Genomic DNA, 16,386 nt, shown 5'->3' on the forward strand with positions numbered 1-16,386 from the left:
TTCCAGCCTTTAACATTGAAAATGTGTTTGTTTTTTCGGGCAAGATGTGACTCCTGCAGGCAGCAGATAGAAGGGTCTTGTTTTTTAATCCAACTAGACACCCCCCCCCCCAATCTGAACCAATAAATAGCTGGGTGGGTAGTTGCCTGTTATCTCATCTACATGGAAAGGGCATGTAAGAGGATCAGGGTTCTGGATGACCTAAGCATAAATGTGGACCCTATTCAAAAAATAACTGAAGCATAAAGGCATTGAGGGTAGCTCAAGTTATAGTCTGTTGGGCAAATGCAAGGCTGAGTTCAAACCACAGTACCACCTAAGAAAAAAAGAAAAGAGGAATGAAGAAAGGGAAAGAGGGAAGAGGGCAAGAAGGCATGAGAGAGGAAGTGAAAGAGTGAAGGAGTAAGACCAGAGACAGCACCCTAGCCCTGAGTTCAAGCCCCAAAACAAATACACACAAAAAAAGAGGGATTTGGGCCTGACATGGGTGGCTCATGCCTATAATCCTAGCTACTCAGGGGGCTGAGATCTGAGGATCGCAGTTTGAAGCCAGCCCAGGCAGTGAAATCCATGACACGCTTATTTCCAATTAATCACCCAAAGGCTGGAAATGGAGCTGTGGCTCAAGTGGTAGAGCACTAGCTTTGAACAAAAAAACTCAAAGACAGAGCCCAGGCCCTGAGTTCAAGCCCCAGAACCAAGACAAATATTTTTTAAAGAATTTTTTTATTGTGAAAATACCGTACAGAGGGGTTACAATTACATGGGCAAGATAATTAGTACATTTCTTATCAAGCATTGTTGCCTCCTCCTTTGTTTCCCCTTCCCATCCCTTCCCATCTTTCCCGTCCCCCTAAAGAAATTTTTAAAGTAGATGTTTAACATTTTCTTAAACTGCTCAATTACTACCTTTCCTATCCTGTCTCTCATTGTAAGTTGTTAAGTCATTGTTTTCCTTTTAGTTTCATGCTGCACTATACATAATAAACATAAAAAGAAACATTAAAAAGAAAAAATGATTAGTGATTATCATAATGACCCTTCCAAAAAATGCACACACAGCCTAGACCAGCCTTGGGCTACACAGTGAGACCTTGTCTCAAAAAAAAAAAAAAAAAAAAAAAAACCAAAGCAGACAAAAATTAAATGTTAGTGATTATAAATGCCAAATATCCCAATTCCAGGCTCTAAGCATCTAATGATAATAATCCCGGTCTCCTCTGCCTATCGTATTTAACTTTTCAATAAAAGACTCCCTTTTATTTTGAGGAGGAATGATGTTGAAAGCTGAGGGAAGCAGAACTCAAACTAAATTATGTACTTCCATATTATTTGGCACTTAAACCCAGTTAAGTCTGCTATTACTCGTCACCTGTCACCAAGTAAATAGTCACAATGCTTTCTACAGAATAATTTTTTTTTTTAAAAAAGAGCATTTGGCTGACTACAACACACTTTTTATAGCAGACAATCTTTAGGCAAGGCAGACACAGGAAGCAGCAGGAGGAGGTGGGTGGTTCTTGGCACTGTCCTAAACGAGAAACAATACATAAAGTGTAACAAGAGACAGCCTTAAACCACAGCACTGTTACTTCACACAAAAAGTTCACAAATAAACAGGAGAGTGGTGGAGGTGAAAAGAAAGAGCAACTCAAGAGATGATACAGGGAGCAGGACCTGCATGGAACTTGCTCATAAGTTCTAGAAATGCCAGAGAGGGATGGGAAGAGAAAAAGAATCAGCAACAATAGTAGAGGGAACCTTGTGGTAACCATGCAATTACTTAATAACGGCTGTATTGCCATTTTTGAGAACTGTGTTCAAATAGCCTTAAAATCCCAGCCATGTCATGTCTGTACTTCTAGCTCTTTTCTAGCAAGTAGTTATGTATATACCCCTGCTGTTTCATGGCAATAATTCAAAGACTTTTATTCTTTTGATTTGTTACTAGCACTAAAATAAATGGCCCCTGAACTCTTGTCTTCTAATTTCTATGTACACACAGTCCCAATGGCAGCCCACCAAACATCTGTGTGCAGGGCTAGGAGATCTTCAGGTTCATTGCTCTTAGGCAATACAGAAAATCATAGTTAAAAACATGGATTTCATAGTCATCCTGGTCTTGAAAGCCAAATTCACCACTGCATTTCCTCAGGCAACTTACTAATCTGTTCAGGGCCTCTTTTTTGTAATCACATGTGAACTGATTGCTCTGAGATGAAATGAATGAAAGCAACTGAACATCAAACCTAGAACATACAAGCATATGCTTGCTGGGTATGCTAAGAGTTTCACACTGGGTATTTGCTGGGCTTTTTCTTTCGTTTTTTGTTTTTGTTTTTGTTTTTGTCATGGGCCTTGAACTAAAGGCTGGCATGCTGACCCTTTGAGTTTTCTGGTGGTTAATTGGTGATAAGTCTCACAGACTTTCCTGTCCAGGCTGGCTTTGAATGGTGATCCTCAGATCTCAGCCCTGTGAGTAGCTAGGATTATAGGTGTGAGCCACTGGCACCCGCTTTCTTTCTTTCTTTTTGCAATAGCAAATGATCTTGAGGATGAAGTAATATCTCCCCATCCCAGAAAAGAGCAAGCTGTCTTCTCACTATAAAAGTGTCTTGTCTCCCAAACTCAGTTGTTGCACAAGACAACTAATGGTATTCATAGGCCCTTAGCCTAGTCTACTCTGGGGGACCCAAAACCCTAAGGAACCAGTGAGTCTAGCTGATAATTCTGTTTATTGCTTTCACAGTGAATAATGAATTGTCCTTTGTGTATGCCTCTGGAGCCATGGGTCTTCTTCAATCATCCATGAACTGATGGAAATAGTGTAAGTGCCCAGATTCTTCACATATGTATACAAAGCACTTGGAAAATCAACAGAATATTAACCTATGATATTGTGTATTACTGACCGTCTCCTCTGTGAAGCTTGTGTACTGTACTTGATCACTGAACCAAGCCAAACACCTGCAGTCTTGGATACCCTAGAACAGAATATATTGAGCTACACACACTGGACATTGTGTGCTTACAAGAATGTCACTGTGGCCCTTACTGGACTAGGCAAAGTCTAGACTCCAGGTAGGTTAGCTAGGATATTTACTCTTTAGCATTTCAACCTTAAACAATCATTTTTCATAATTGAACTGAAATCCAGAAGTCATGTATTTATGTTAGGGCAGATTCCTTACATCTCTTAATAACCTTTGACTCTTCATATGTCAAAAGCTGAATGAAGCCTTGTAGATCATCCATTTAGACTCCCTTGTTTCATAGAATAAACTGACAGCCAAAAACAGGACACACTGACTTACCCAGAGTTACATTTTAATAAAATACTCAGCTCATTTCTATATAACCTTTTAAATAGGCAGAAACAAACTCAAAACAAAAGTTACATGTCTTATTCAGCTTGTTTAAATCCTGTAGCTTACAAACTATTTTCAAATTCAACAGAATATATGTACAGTCTTAAAAATAAGAAATGGTGTACTAAGATCAAAATATTGCTTGGTGCAGGTGGCTTACATCCATAATCCTAGATATGCAGAAGACTGAGAATGAGGGTTATGGTTTGAAGTCAGCCCAGGCAAGAAATGTTCATGAAACATCTCCAATTAACTACCAAAAAGCTGGAGGTGCAACTGTGGCTCAAGTGGTAAAGTGCCAGCCTTGAGCAAAAGAGCTAAGGAAAAGCACCCAGGCCCTGAGTTCAAGCTTCAGGAGTTGTGTGTGTGTGTGTGTGTGTGTGTGTGTGTGTGTGTGTGTGTGTGTGTGTGTGTGTGTGTGTGTGTGTGTGTGTGTAATTTCTAGTAATTCATATCAACATGATTGGTATCTACGTGAGAAATGCTTTTATAATTAAATCTATCACATTCACTGACCAGTACCAATCCTTCTACATTGATAATATTCAAGAAAACCAATAAGGAATAACAAAGGACAAAATGGCCTTCAGTGTTAGACACACTCAAGTAGTACCAGATTATTTAAAGGGAGGGATGAGATGAGGTTGAAAGCAGGGATTTGTTACAAAATAATATCACACTTTCATCTACAATTAGCAAAAACAGGTAGGAAAAGTGTAGCAAATTGGGCCCACAGCCCAATTTCTACTGTACAATTTCTACTTTAAAGAGTAACTATTAGGCTGGGAAGTTAGCTCAGTGGTAAAGCGCTTGCCTTGCATGCCTGAGGCCCTGGGTTTGATTCCTCAGTACCACATAAGCAAAAAGAAAAAAGCCGGAAGTGGCGCTGTGGCTCAAGTGGTAGAGCGCTAGCCTTGAGCTGAAGAGCTGAGGGACAGCGCCCAGGCCCAGAGTTCAGGCCCCGCGACCAGACCCAAAAAAAAAAAAAAAGAGTAACTATTATCTCAATTTCGTTTTATACAGCAGTATGAACACTTAAATATAGGATTGGTTCTCAGGCCAACTCAGTTAATACAAAAATAGAGAAATTAGATCCCAAAGAATTTTACAAAGCCTATGAAAAGGAGTTGATGAAGCAGCTAGAGACTGTATGGAAGTCTAAGAATTTAGTTGACAAAATATGGACAAACCTTGCTTTAGTAAAAACAAAGACAGGAAAAATCCAAAACACCCAACATAGATAAAATCCAGAACTTTTATGTTTTCTTTTCCTTTTGGCGGGGGGAGCGGGGGGGGGGGGGGGGGGGGACGGGGGGGGGGGACTTATTCTTCCTCTAATAGCTTGTTTTGAGACCATTAGCTACTCAACCAAAGAGGAAAAAAGGCAGTGCCAATACACAACAAAGCTGTGAGGGCAGACTAGGTAAAGGTTATTTTTTCTCTCGAATCTTTTATGTACACACTGACTCTTCTGTTAAAACATTGATTTTGTAATGTGAGGTTCCAGACTGAAGTGCATATCAGAGGAAATGCTGCAGCCAATTTGTTTTAACCCGTGTTAACTTTCTGTATGTTCTTGCCTTGTATTGTAGGCAGCATAAAAGAAAATAAAGTCACAACACAGATTTCAAAAAGGCAGTCGTGTTCATATTATTTTTGACTGACTATGTGAAACAATAATGTTGAAAAACTTACTGGAAGATGTGAAGAAAGTGAGACGCCTTCACTAGAGAAGGCAATTAGCATACTGAACCTTCAGCTTAGGTTCTCAAGGACACAGCCATCTGTGTTTGAGGATTTCAGTAATTCAGAAGCTAATGGAAGTTGGTGCTGTGGTTCACATCTGTAATCCCAGCTACTTGGAAGGCAGAGATTGGGAAGATCATGGTTCAAGCTTAGCTGGGGGGTGGGAGGCAAGTTCACAAAGCCCTCACCTCAACCATTAAAAGCTAGGCACAGTACCATACCACACAAGAAGCATAGATACTGTCCAGGAAAGCCAGGGGATAAATGTGACTGTATCTGAAATATAACTAAAGCAAAAAGATTGGGGGGGAGGGGAGTGACTCAAGTAGTAGAAGACCTGGCTAGACACTCAAGTATGAGGCACTAAATTCAATACTGAGGGGAAAAAATTCCTACTCCTAAGTAGGAAATTAAATTATGTCCTTTGCTTAATGAATTTCCAATCTAGTATGAGAATAAAGTCTAGCTGGGAAGGTAGCTCAGTGGTAGAGCGCTTGCCTTGCATGCATGAGGCCCTGGGTTCGATTCCTCAGCACCACATAAGCAAAAAGAAAAAAGCCAGAAGTGGCGCTGTGGCTCAAGTGGTAGAGCACTAGCCTTGAGCTGAAGAGCTGAGGGACAGTGCCCAAGCCCAGAGTTCAGGCCCCACGACGGGACCCAAAAAAAAAAAAAAAAGAAAGAAAGAAAGAATAAAATCTATCAGGTTTTAAATGCAGTAGCTAGCCCACATAAGACTTTGTGTCAATTAGAAAAAAACGACCCAAGAAGATCTTGTCTTAGGACTAGTACATCATTTCTTTAATATTCTTAGGAGGATCCAATCCATATAGTGGCCTTGATGTATTATCCACACATGGCATTCAAGTTCATAGTGTGAATGAACATCCTACACTAGATCTTGCTATCTACATAAACAATCTTCCTAAACAGCTCCAGCCAGAATAACATGCTATTAAATGTTTAAGGTTTTCCCAATGACTGATTTCAAAGCACATAAAAACAGCTCCTCTATAACTTCATTCCCTTGAGCAAAACAAAAGGAGAGAACGCCAGCTGTCAGAGCCCAACAATTAACGAATTATCCCTCATCTCCAAGTTTTAAGGGAAATTGCCCACCTGACTGGATCAAGAAATGGTCATCCAAGAAGTTGGATCTACCAAAATCAGAGAAATTATAGGGCTAACACCATCAGCAGTTGTTGTCTGGAAAGTAGAAGTTACACAATTCTTTTAGCAAATCTGTTTGAAATTAATGTCTCATATTCACCCACTCCACCCATTGCCAGCTGCATCACCTTATTACTGAAGTCCAGTATTCAAAATCCTGAGCCAAGAGTTTTGAGTCATTTGCAAAGATTTATTCACCCACCCAGTCATCCAGCCTCCCTAGCCTAGAGCAGACCAAAGTGGCTAAAAAAGCAAGAACAAACTTGGCAATTCTTTGGAAATGAAGCTAGAGCTAGTAATATAAATTTCCTTGTTCTGTGAGTGTATTAGTTACTTGAATCCTTTTTTTGTGCACCAGTCCTGAGACTTGAGCTAAGGGCCTAGGCATCTTTTGCTCAAGGCTAGTGATCTACCACTTGAGCCACAGCTTCACTTCCAGATTTTTGATTGCTAATTGGAAAACAGAGTTCTGGACTTTTCTCCCCCTCTGCCCACCCCCCTAGGTTAAAACTCCAATCCTCAGATCTCAGCCTCCTGAGTAGCTAGGATTCAAACGAGAGTCAGTGAGGTGCCACCTTGAACCCTTTTTTCCCCCTCGGTCCTGGGGCTTGAATTCAGGGTCTGGTTACTATCCCTGAGCTACTACTTTATGCTCAAGGCTAGCACTCTACCACTTGAGCCACAGCTCCACTTCTATCTTTTTCTGAGTAGTTTGTTGGTAGTAAGTCTCACTGATTTTCCTGCCTGGGCTGGCTTCGAACTGTAATCTTCAGATCTCAGCCTTCTGAATAGCTAGGGTTAGAGGTATGAGCCACCAGCACCCGGCTTAAATCCTTTATTATTTAGAGGTCTCAAAAATGTTTTATCTTTTTGCCCAACTGTCTATATTTCCCTAGGGGAAGAAAAAAAAATCTCACATTCCTCCCAAAATGAGGAATGAGTGATTAAGCCAGTAAAGTAGAAGTCTTAATTTGGTCAGTAGACCATAGCTATTCCAAAGAGTCTATACTTGTCAAGCCAACTTTTGTGGTTATTTCTACAGACGTATGAGTTGATGCTTATTAGCTAAAGTATAACAGATTCTGTAGGAAGCTCAAATAGTTTAACCATTTAGAAAGACTAGGTCAAAGCCCAACAAAATCAACACCAGGAAGTGGGTATATCCAAGAGGTGAGGTGGGGCCAAGAGGAGAGGGGTAGGCAAATAAAGGCAAGAAGAAAGGGAGGATGCGGTCAGGAACTCATTGTATATACCACACAATTAAGAAAAGAGAGAGAAGGGGTAGGTTGAAAAAGGGTGAGAATGTTGAAGAGGTGACACTGTTCAACCTGCACTGTATTCATAAACTGCTTTGTTATTAGGCACCTCCTTTGTACAACTACTTAAAAGATAATTAAAAAAAATTAAATGGTTGCTTTATAGAAACACTTCATGTGAAGTAAGTTGCATCCGGATTTTGCCATTTAAGGCTGTATTTGTTTAATATACATTAATTAGGAACACATGAGATTAAAAAGCTATTTTTAAGCCTGGCACTGATGACTCACACCTATAATTCTTAGCTACTCAGAAGGCTGAGATCTGAGAACTGAGGTTCAGAGTCCATCCAAGCAGACAAAACCCTGAGACTCTTATCTCCAATTAATCAGCAAAAAACCAGAAGTAGAGGCATCATTCGCATGGCGAATGCCAACCTTGTACAGAAAAAGTTGAACAAGAGCATAAGGCCCTGAGTCAAGCCCCATACTGGTGTACAAGTATGTGTGTGTGTGTGTGCGCGCACACATATGTATGTATGCATACACACACACAAAATCTATTTGTGAGGCAATTGGGGATATTTGTTTATGAACTGAGCATTAGAGGACACCAAAATAAATTAATTTTTTAAAGTAGCGAATGAGTATGTTTTTTAAGAAATCAGTAATTTTTAGAGATGCATACTGAAGTTTGTAGGCAAAAAATGACATATCCAGGATTTGGTGGCTACAATGGCCAAAAAAAGTCATATTAATTAGTTCTATTTTAAAGGAAAAAGTTGTCACTTTTACATTTATCTTGGTAAAACCAACAAATTAAAAGTATGTGAAAAATCTTATCTAGTGGTATTCTACTTGTATCCAGAATACTGTATTAATTAAGTTATATTTTATGTTCATTTTCATACCCCTACATTTTTCATTTTTGTTATTTATTTGTTCCTCATATATATATGACTGTGTGGCTTTTTAGGTTTTGTCTCTGTGACTTTTAGAATTAAATATCATAAACTTGCTTAATTTCTCCAAATGTTGAATACTTCTTTATCAAAACATGTGACTTACAGAGTAGCAAGTAACACTTAAAAAATTCTACATAATAACTCTCTTTCTCTTAGGTGTGTATCAGACTTGCTAGGCTAATTGGAAATAATTTCTTCCTAATGAAATGTGTTGGATTTGTACTTAGGCCTGCCTGACCTGCCTAACCACACTGAGAAGCTTCTCTCTTAAAACAAGTACTGCTTTATAAAGCAATGACAGAAGAGGAGACAAGGAAATAGCCAATTTGCTGATCTGTATTTGGTAGAAATGTTGCTTATTCTTCCTAAAGCAATACTGTAAAACCTTCATAGAACCTAAGAGTGGATAAATAGAGATGAGTTCAAAACTATGCTTTCATAGCCGGGCACACATCGCTCACGCCTGTAATCCTAGCTACTCAGGAAGCTGAGATCTGAGGATGGTGGTTCAAAGCCAGCCAGGGCAGGAAACTCCGTGAGACTCTTATCTCCAATAAAACCACCAGAAAACTGGAAGTGTTGCTGTGGCTCAAGCGGTAAAGCACTCTCCTTGAGCTAAAGAGCACAGGGACAGAGCCCAAGCCCCACGACCGACACACACACACACACACACAAAAACTATGCTTTCTATACTATTTTGCCAAAAGAATGACACGAATATATTTTGGGTCAGGCACAAAGCAAGCACTAAGACTCAGTAGTGTCTCCTTAAAGCTACAGAGTTATCATTGAGACAGAAAAAAAAAGATTCAACCTAATCAGGTACATAAGTTTTACATGTGTTAATTCATAAATGAACATCTATTATGTTTGTACTATTTTTAGAGCATTCTATTTTTACAGTGTTCTTTGAGATCAGGTTGAACAAATATTATTTCAATGACATGCTATTGCTCAAGTTCTTGGTATTTAAGAGTGAAAGCTAGGTGGATTACAATTATAAAGTGTTCCAAAAAGAACAAAAGAAGACAGAGATTGAATAACTTACTTTTAGAGTCCCTGAAGCATAATGACTCAGTGCTATAACTTCTACAAGAGAAGTGATAGCTTTAAGATTTATTCACTATATTAGTCCCCTAACACTTCTGTGACTCAGTTTCCTTATTTGTACAATATGCTCCGTGACAAGACAGAATGTCAGAGACCAAGTGAAAGTTTCTTTTGTTGCTGTTATTATAAGGGTGATGTACAATGGGATTACAGCTACACAAGTCAGGTAATGAGTACATTTCTTTTTGAACAGTTACCCTAGTGATAGTTTTTTTTTTAGAAAAATTGTGAATGCCTCAAACTGATGAATTGAAAGAAAAAACTAACCTGGTTCTTAAAATTGCAAGCCAGGTGCCCGGGTAATCTTAAGCTACTCAGGAGGCTGAGACTTCAGAATCTTGGTTCAAAGCCAGCTTAAATAGACAAATCCATGAGACTCTTATGTCCAGCAAAAAAAGCTTAAGTGCTTAAACACCAGCTATGAGGAAAAATGCTAAGTCAAGTAAGAGAGAGGTCCTGAGTTCAAGCTCCAGTATCAGCACCCAAAAATAGACACACACACAAAAATTTACAGTGGAAAAAAAAAAAAAAAAACTTCTAGCTTTGCTAGCTAAGTGAAGATGAGAACCTCACATCAGCCTGTCTCAATCTCCGTTCTCAGTTCTCAGCCTCTAAAATTCAGACTTCTTTAGGGTCATAAGAACTTCACCACACCCTGACTTTGTTTGGATTCTTTTAACCTCCAGAGCCTGAACTTCCATGTAGAGAAACAGTACTAAAACTGATGAGCTAAGTAACGTTTTTCTGTTATTAGTAGGAGATTCAAAATATTGGCAAGAGAATACAGATCATAGAACTATGAACTGTAGTGTCCTTTCCAGTGTCCTTTAATCTTTTTGTTTATAACCTCTGCTTAGCATTTAACATCAGAAGTTTGAGCTTTCTGATTAATATCTGCAAGACAGAGATTATGTCCCCTGACTAATTTGCTTGTTTGTAACAGAATTTACACTCTGGACTTCCTTGCCAGGTAGGTGCTCTACCACTTAAGCCATATTTTTGGCTTTTTTTTTTTTTGGTCCGGGTTATCCTTCAGATAAGGTCTTATTTCCTTACTTGAAAGCCTGACCGGACTGTGGTCTGCCTATTTTAGGCTTCTAGTCATTGCTGGGAAGACAGGCTCGTGAAACTGCATAAAGCTTCCCTCTGTAAAGGAGAAGTTATGTGGAATGCCTGGGCTTAGCCTTGACCCAAGAACATTCTGTTCTCAGCCTCCCAAGTAAGTAAATAGAATTACAAATATGAGTTTCTGGGGCTGGGAAGGTGGCTCAGTGGTAGAGTGCTTGTCTTGCATGCATGAAGCCCTGGGTTCAATTCCTCAGCACCACATAAGCAGAAAAAGCTGGAAGTGGTGCTGTAACTCAAGTGTTCGAGTGCTAGCCTTGAGCTGAATAGCTGAGGGATAGCTCCCAGGCCCAGAGTTCAGGCCCATGACTGACAAAAAAAAAAAAATTCGTTTCTGTTACCTGGTATTTCCATATATACAACTTTGGGTCTCAAATACACCATGCCTCTACTTTTTTTTTTTTTTTGTCATGGTTCTGGGGCTTGAATTCAGGGCCTAGGCGCTGTCTGAGTTTTTGTTCCTCAAGGCTAGCACTCTACCACTAGAGGCACAACTCCACTTCCGGCTTTTCTGATGGATAGTTGGAGATAAGAGTCTCACAGACTTTCCTGCCCTAGCTAGTTTCAAACCTTGATCCTCAGATCTCATCCTCCTGGGAAGTACTGGTTCTGGGGCTTGAAGGTGGCCTTGGCTCTGTCTCTGAGCTTCTTTTGCTCAAAGATAGTGTTCTACCACTTGAGCCACAGCTCTACTTACAGTTTTTTTGGGTAGTTTATTGGCAATGAGTCCCACAGACTTTCCTTCCTTCTCAGGCCGGCTTTGAACTACAATCCCCAGATGTTGGCCTCCTGAGTTGCTAGGATCACAGGTGTGAGCCATGGGTGGTAGGCCATATAACTTAACATGATACTCTTTAATCATCAACTTCCTTTGTGTCTCACAATGACCATCTTTATCTGGGACATTATATCTTACTGTGTAGCTCACGTTGGCCTTAAAGTACTTCTGCCTCTGTGCTCAGGATACTGGAATTACAGGTATAACTCCATGCCCAACTGAACTCTAAGCATCCTTACATTACTACTCTGTAGGGCAGCACCTATCATGTCATAGGTACAAAGTAAACATGCTGAATAAATGAAATCATTGTGCTTAGAGCCTATTATCTAAAATAAAACACTATTCACATAACTCTAAACTCCAGAAGACATGTAATAAACAAAAATTTATCTTGTGTTATTTCTAGTTACTAGTTTGACCTTACTGTCTCAACAAACCAAAAGAAAAAGGAAAGTCAAATATTCAAATATTGTCAACTTGTGTGTGTATGTACATGCACACATGGTGTTAGTTGAATAGTGACTTCTCTCTCACTTTTTTTTTGTCAGTCATGGGGCTTGAACTCTGGGTCTGGCCACTGTCCTTCAGCTCTTCAGCTCAAGGCGAGGACTTTACACCACTTGGGCCACAGTGCCACTTCCAGTTTTCTGGTGGTTAATTGGAGATAAGAGTCTCACAGACTTTCCTGCGAAGGCTGGCTCTGAATCTCGATCCTCAGATCTCAGCTTCCTGAATAGCTAAGATTACAGGCATGAGCCACAGGCACCCAGCAATAGGGACTTCGCTTAATGGTTAAGTCACTAAATATGGAAGATTTAAGATGTAGTTTCTTCAACACTTTCAGAGCTCTCTATTGTATTTAACAAAATACAGTACATTCTTGACACAAAATTACTAATTAATCTACAAGTCACACTGTTTGATGGCATATTACAACGTGGGATAGTTACATAAAATCCAAAAGACAACTACTAATACACAATTCAAAAAGCAATGAGTCCAAGACAGGTTCATCTTCCTTTCAAAATACCAAAATAAAGGGGTAATCATGAGGAAACAGATGTGAAGAAAACCAAAATTAACTTTAATAAATTACGTTAAACATGTCATTACAGTACTGAAAACCCACCCCCCCAAAAAAAAAACTCTCACTAATACTCAAGAAAAACTTGAAGGTATAAATGAAAAAAGTACCTCTCTATAGAAAATATGCCTTCATCTCCAGTTGTCCAGAAATATGAGGAACTAAGTGAAAACAACTGAATCACAAACCTTACAGTTTAAGAATCCACTATATTAAAGAGTGTTTTTCAATGTAATAGAAACTTTCCTTCTAGTTCATACTATATAGACTTCATGTAGATAACTTTTTACCCCTAGAAGAGTTTAATTCATTATCAGTCACCCTGTGGTCAGTGCTGTTTTCCTTCTCCTTTCATGGCTGACCTCCCCTCCCAGATTTAGAGTAGAATCAACTGTCATTTCCTTTACTGTATTTCTTTGGTATTGCAACAGCTCTTACTCTTTGTATAGGTGATGGTGCCCTTGAGAAACTATAAAAAGCTCTAAGCTTCAGAAAATAAACACAATTTGTTCTCATACAATTGAGAAGTTTAAGAAGCAGTAACCCCCACAACCACCCACACAAATGATTTCTTTAGCCATAGGGCTCTCTTTTATAATCCCACACAACTCCTTTATACACACATATGCAATTAAGAAATATTGCAGTGATTAACATAATACTTGAAAGTATAATAAAATCTCATTGAACTAAACTTTTAAGAAATATTGCAGTGATTAACACAATACTTGAAATTATAACAAAATCTCATTGAACTAAACTTTTACTAGCAAAATTTTAAGAACCCCAGATGAACTGCTGACTAAAAGTTAACAAAATCTTATGGTTTTGCCACATTGTTTGCCTCAAAGTTTGTTATAGTGATTTTCTAAATGTTTTTATTAATTCTGACACATCTGCCTATAAAAAAAAATCACAGAAGGTTTAAAAGTTTTGCTTGAGGAACCAAACAAACAAATCAACATGGTATTTACAAACTCCTGGATTTAAGTATTTTTCTCTACTGTAGCAAGCCATGTTCTACATGGAGCAGGAAAATTAGCTAGGAACTCAAAGTGCCACCAGGTCTTAACTGTCCAGTTACCTTGTCAAAATCAGTGAGATATAAAAGATGAAAGCAGGGAAATGACTAAAGGGAAGGGAAGAATATACTCAAGTAATAGAGAGAAATGCTTAAAATGGTAAAGATTTTGCTGTATGTGCTGAACTATTTGTGGAAACTATCATCCAACTTTTTTTACTTTAACTTTTCATACCTACTAAACCGAAGTTTTAAACTAGGGCAAAAGAAAAGAAAAAAGTATAATCACTGACAAATTTCAAAATCATATCATCACAATTTAAAAGATATTAAACTCGAAATTTCAGTCACAAAGCGTTTCTAAGTTTTATCACCCATTAAACCCATTAACTTTCCACTAGCAGAGACAAGTGAAAGAACCCATGACTCAGTTTATTTTTAAATACTAGGTAACAGGACAGTTGGAGTAAATACGTTTTTCAATGTGCCTCAAGTTTCTCGGAACTGATGAGACTTTAAATTTGACATCAAGATCTATTGCATCAAGCAAGGGAAGGCTGTACTATCTCCTGAAACAATCATGTTTTGATGACTGTTTTCCCAAGGACAGACCAGTAATTGAAATTCAAAATAGGAACTAAAAGTGAAAAACACAGAACTTGTCTCGCCATCTCTATTATAATCTTGTTGCTGCTCAAAACTGAAATCTAGACATGCAACATGTGGCTAGGCTAATGGTTCCTGTCTGACCTAAGAATTTTCAGCTGTGAGTATTAGTGGAATCTGTGTGGCTTTCATGCCACCCAAAGTAGAAAGTTTACGGAAAGAAGAATCCTTTGAACTAATAAGTTGAGGGAACTCCAGTGTTTGCCAAGGCAATAGGAGGCCCCATGGATTTCATTGCTCCGTGGGTTTGAGTGACGGGAAATGGGCTGCTAGCACTGGCTCAGAGTTATCAGGACTGGGAGCTTCGTACAGTATGTCCAATGCTTTGGGACACTCTTAATCAACTGTGTGTAAGACCATGTCCAGTACTCCCACACAGTTCACTTGGTGGCACTTGAGCAGCTTTCAATTCCCACGCTCTCCCCACTGTCCTCCAGAAATGTTCCCGGGGAAGAATACATGGAGAAAAACCGCACGTAGGCATGTCTTCAATTTCTGGTAAAGTCTGGGGGAGGGGGACCCTACGTGGTGTTTTTTTCTTGACTTGCACGACTCAGAGTGGGCTCCCAAGTATTCAGATTGAAAATGAAGGGAAGGTTCCCCTCTCCCTTCAATTAAGAGGGAAAACACAGCAAGTAATAAGAGGTGGGATGGAAATTGAATCGCGCAAAAATAAAATAAAATAAAAAGGGTTGTGGCCACAAGTTAAACAACAACCATACTATCGCGGACTCGAAGTGTCCCCTCGTTAGGGTTGGGGGTGTTATTTCCCCACCATCTCTTTGGCTAGCAAGAGAAATGGATTAAGTGGAGAATGGGATGTTCTTCCGCCCCCACGCCAAGTATGCGCCTCGGCGTGGCTGCTCCTTTCGCGGATCCCAGACTTAACAGAGCGAGGTCGCGGTCACTTCTGGGATGAGAACACCCTCCCCCCTCCAGATTCCCTCATGTATTCAGTGACACACAGGAAAGACCCGGGGCTCTCCCAGTCCCCCCTTGGATGCCGGGGATAGCGGGAGCACTCACCAATTTGGGTTTGTTTTTCGTTTCCTCTTCGTTGGCGGCCCGGCTCCCGGTGCTACGCTTGTTGCTCCGGCCCCCAACGGGCTCCTCGCTGCCGCCTCCCGTTCCGGCCGCCGCCGCCCCAGGCTGCTCCATCTTTCTCCGGCTCGGTCACCTGTGCCCTGTAACCCTACCTTCTCCTCTACCGGGGAGCCAAGGGGGTAGAGCCCCTCGCGTGCCCACTCTGCCCCGCGCTGAGTCGGCAGCACGTCCTCCTCCTTGGGGGAGAGGGTCCTGGGGCCGGGATGTTGCAGATCTCAGGCTTCTGACTTCTACGCACCCACGACGCAAACACGATTGTGGCTACTACCCGCTGCCGGGACCTAAACAGCTGCAATTACCACGAACGCTGTTGCCGCCGCCCTCGGGGCGGTGTTTAGGGGGTGGAGGAAAAGTCGGTGCCTATCCCTTTAAGGCGGCCTCCACACACGTGATTCATCGAAGTGCCGGCGACCGGCCGCCCAAGCACTGAAAGCTGCTTCCGACTTGGGGCTGAGCGGGCCTAGACTACTGAGCATGCCCGGCACTGCGACTAGCTCCTTACAGGGCACTTTCAGCTGTGCTGAAGCACGGATTTCACTTCCTACTAGTGTAATAGAACATGCCTGGGAACTAGCCAGAAGAGAGGGAGGGCGGCCCATTTTACAGATGGGGACATTGAGCCATGGGGAGGATTGAGGTGCCCCTTTACTTTTTCATTGGAACTTGAGTGTCCCCATTCACAGGCCAAAACCTCTTTTATAGCTTAGGAGCCCTTTGCGGGAATGTGGTCATGCTACAAGCTGTGGGAAGGTAGGAGTCAATGTGGAAAGACTAGGTGCCTCTCAGGCCGTGATTGGGCTGGGACTGAGGAAATACAGTCGGTCCTTTATTCCCAGGCGACCAGCAGGGGAGTGGAAACAGCCTGTACCCTCCATCTAATCCTAACAGTGTCATTAGGCTCTTTAACCAAAGCACAGATTTCAGTTCACAGTGGAATTGACGGCTAAACTTTGCTTTCCTAATCTAGTTCAAAGATAGAGTTGTTAGGAACAC

This window comes from Dipodomys spectabilis, unplaced genomic scaffold (assembly GCF_019054845.1).
Source record: "Dipodomys spectabilis isolate Male_0828 unplaced genomic scaffold, ASM1905484v1 ptg000369l, whole genome shotgun sequence".
Taxonomy (NCBI): domain Eukaryota; kingdom Metazoa; phylum Chordata; class Mammalia; order Rodentia; family Heteromyidae; genus Dipodomys; species Dipodomys spectabilis.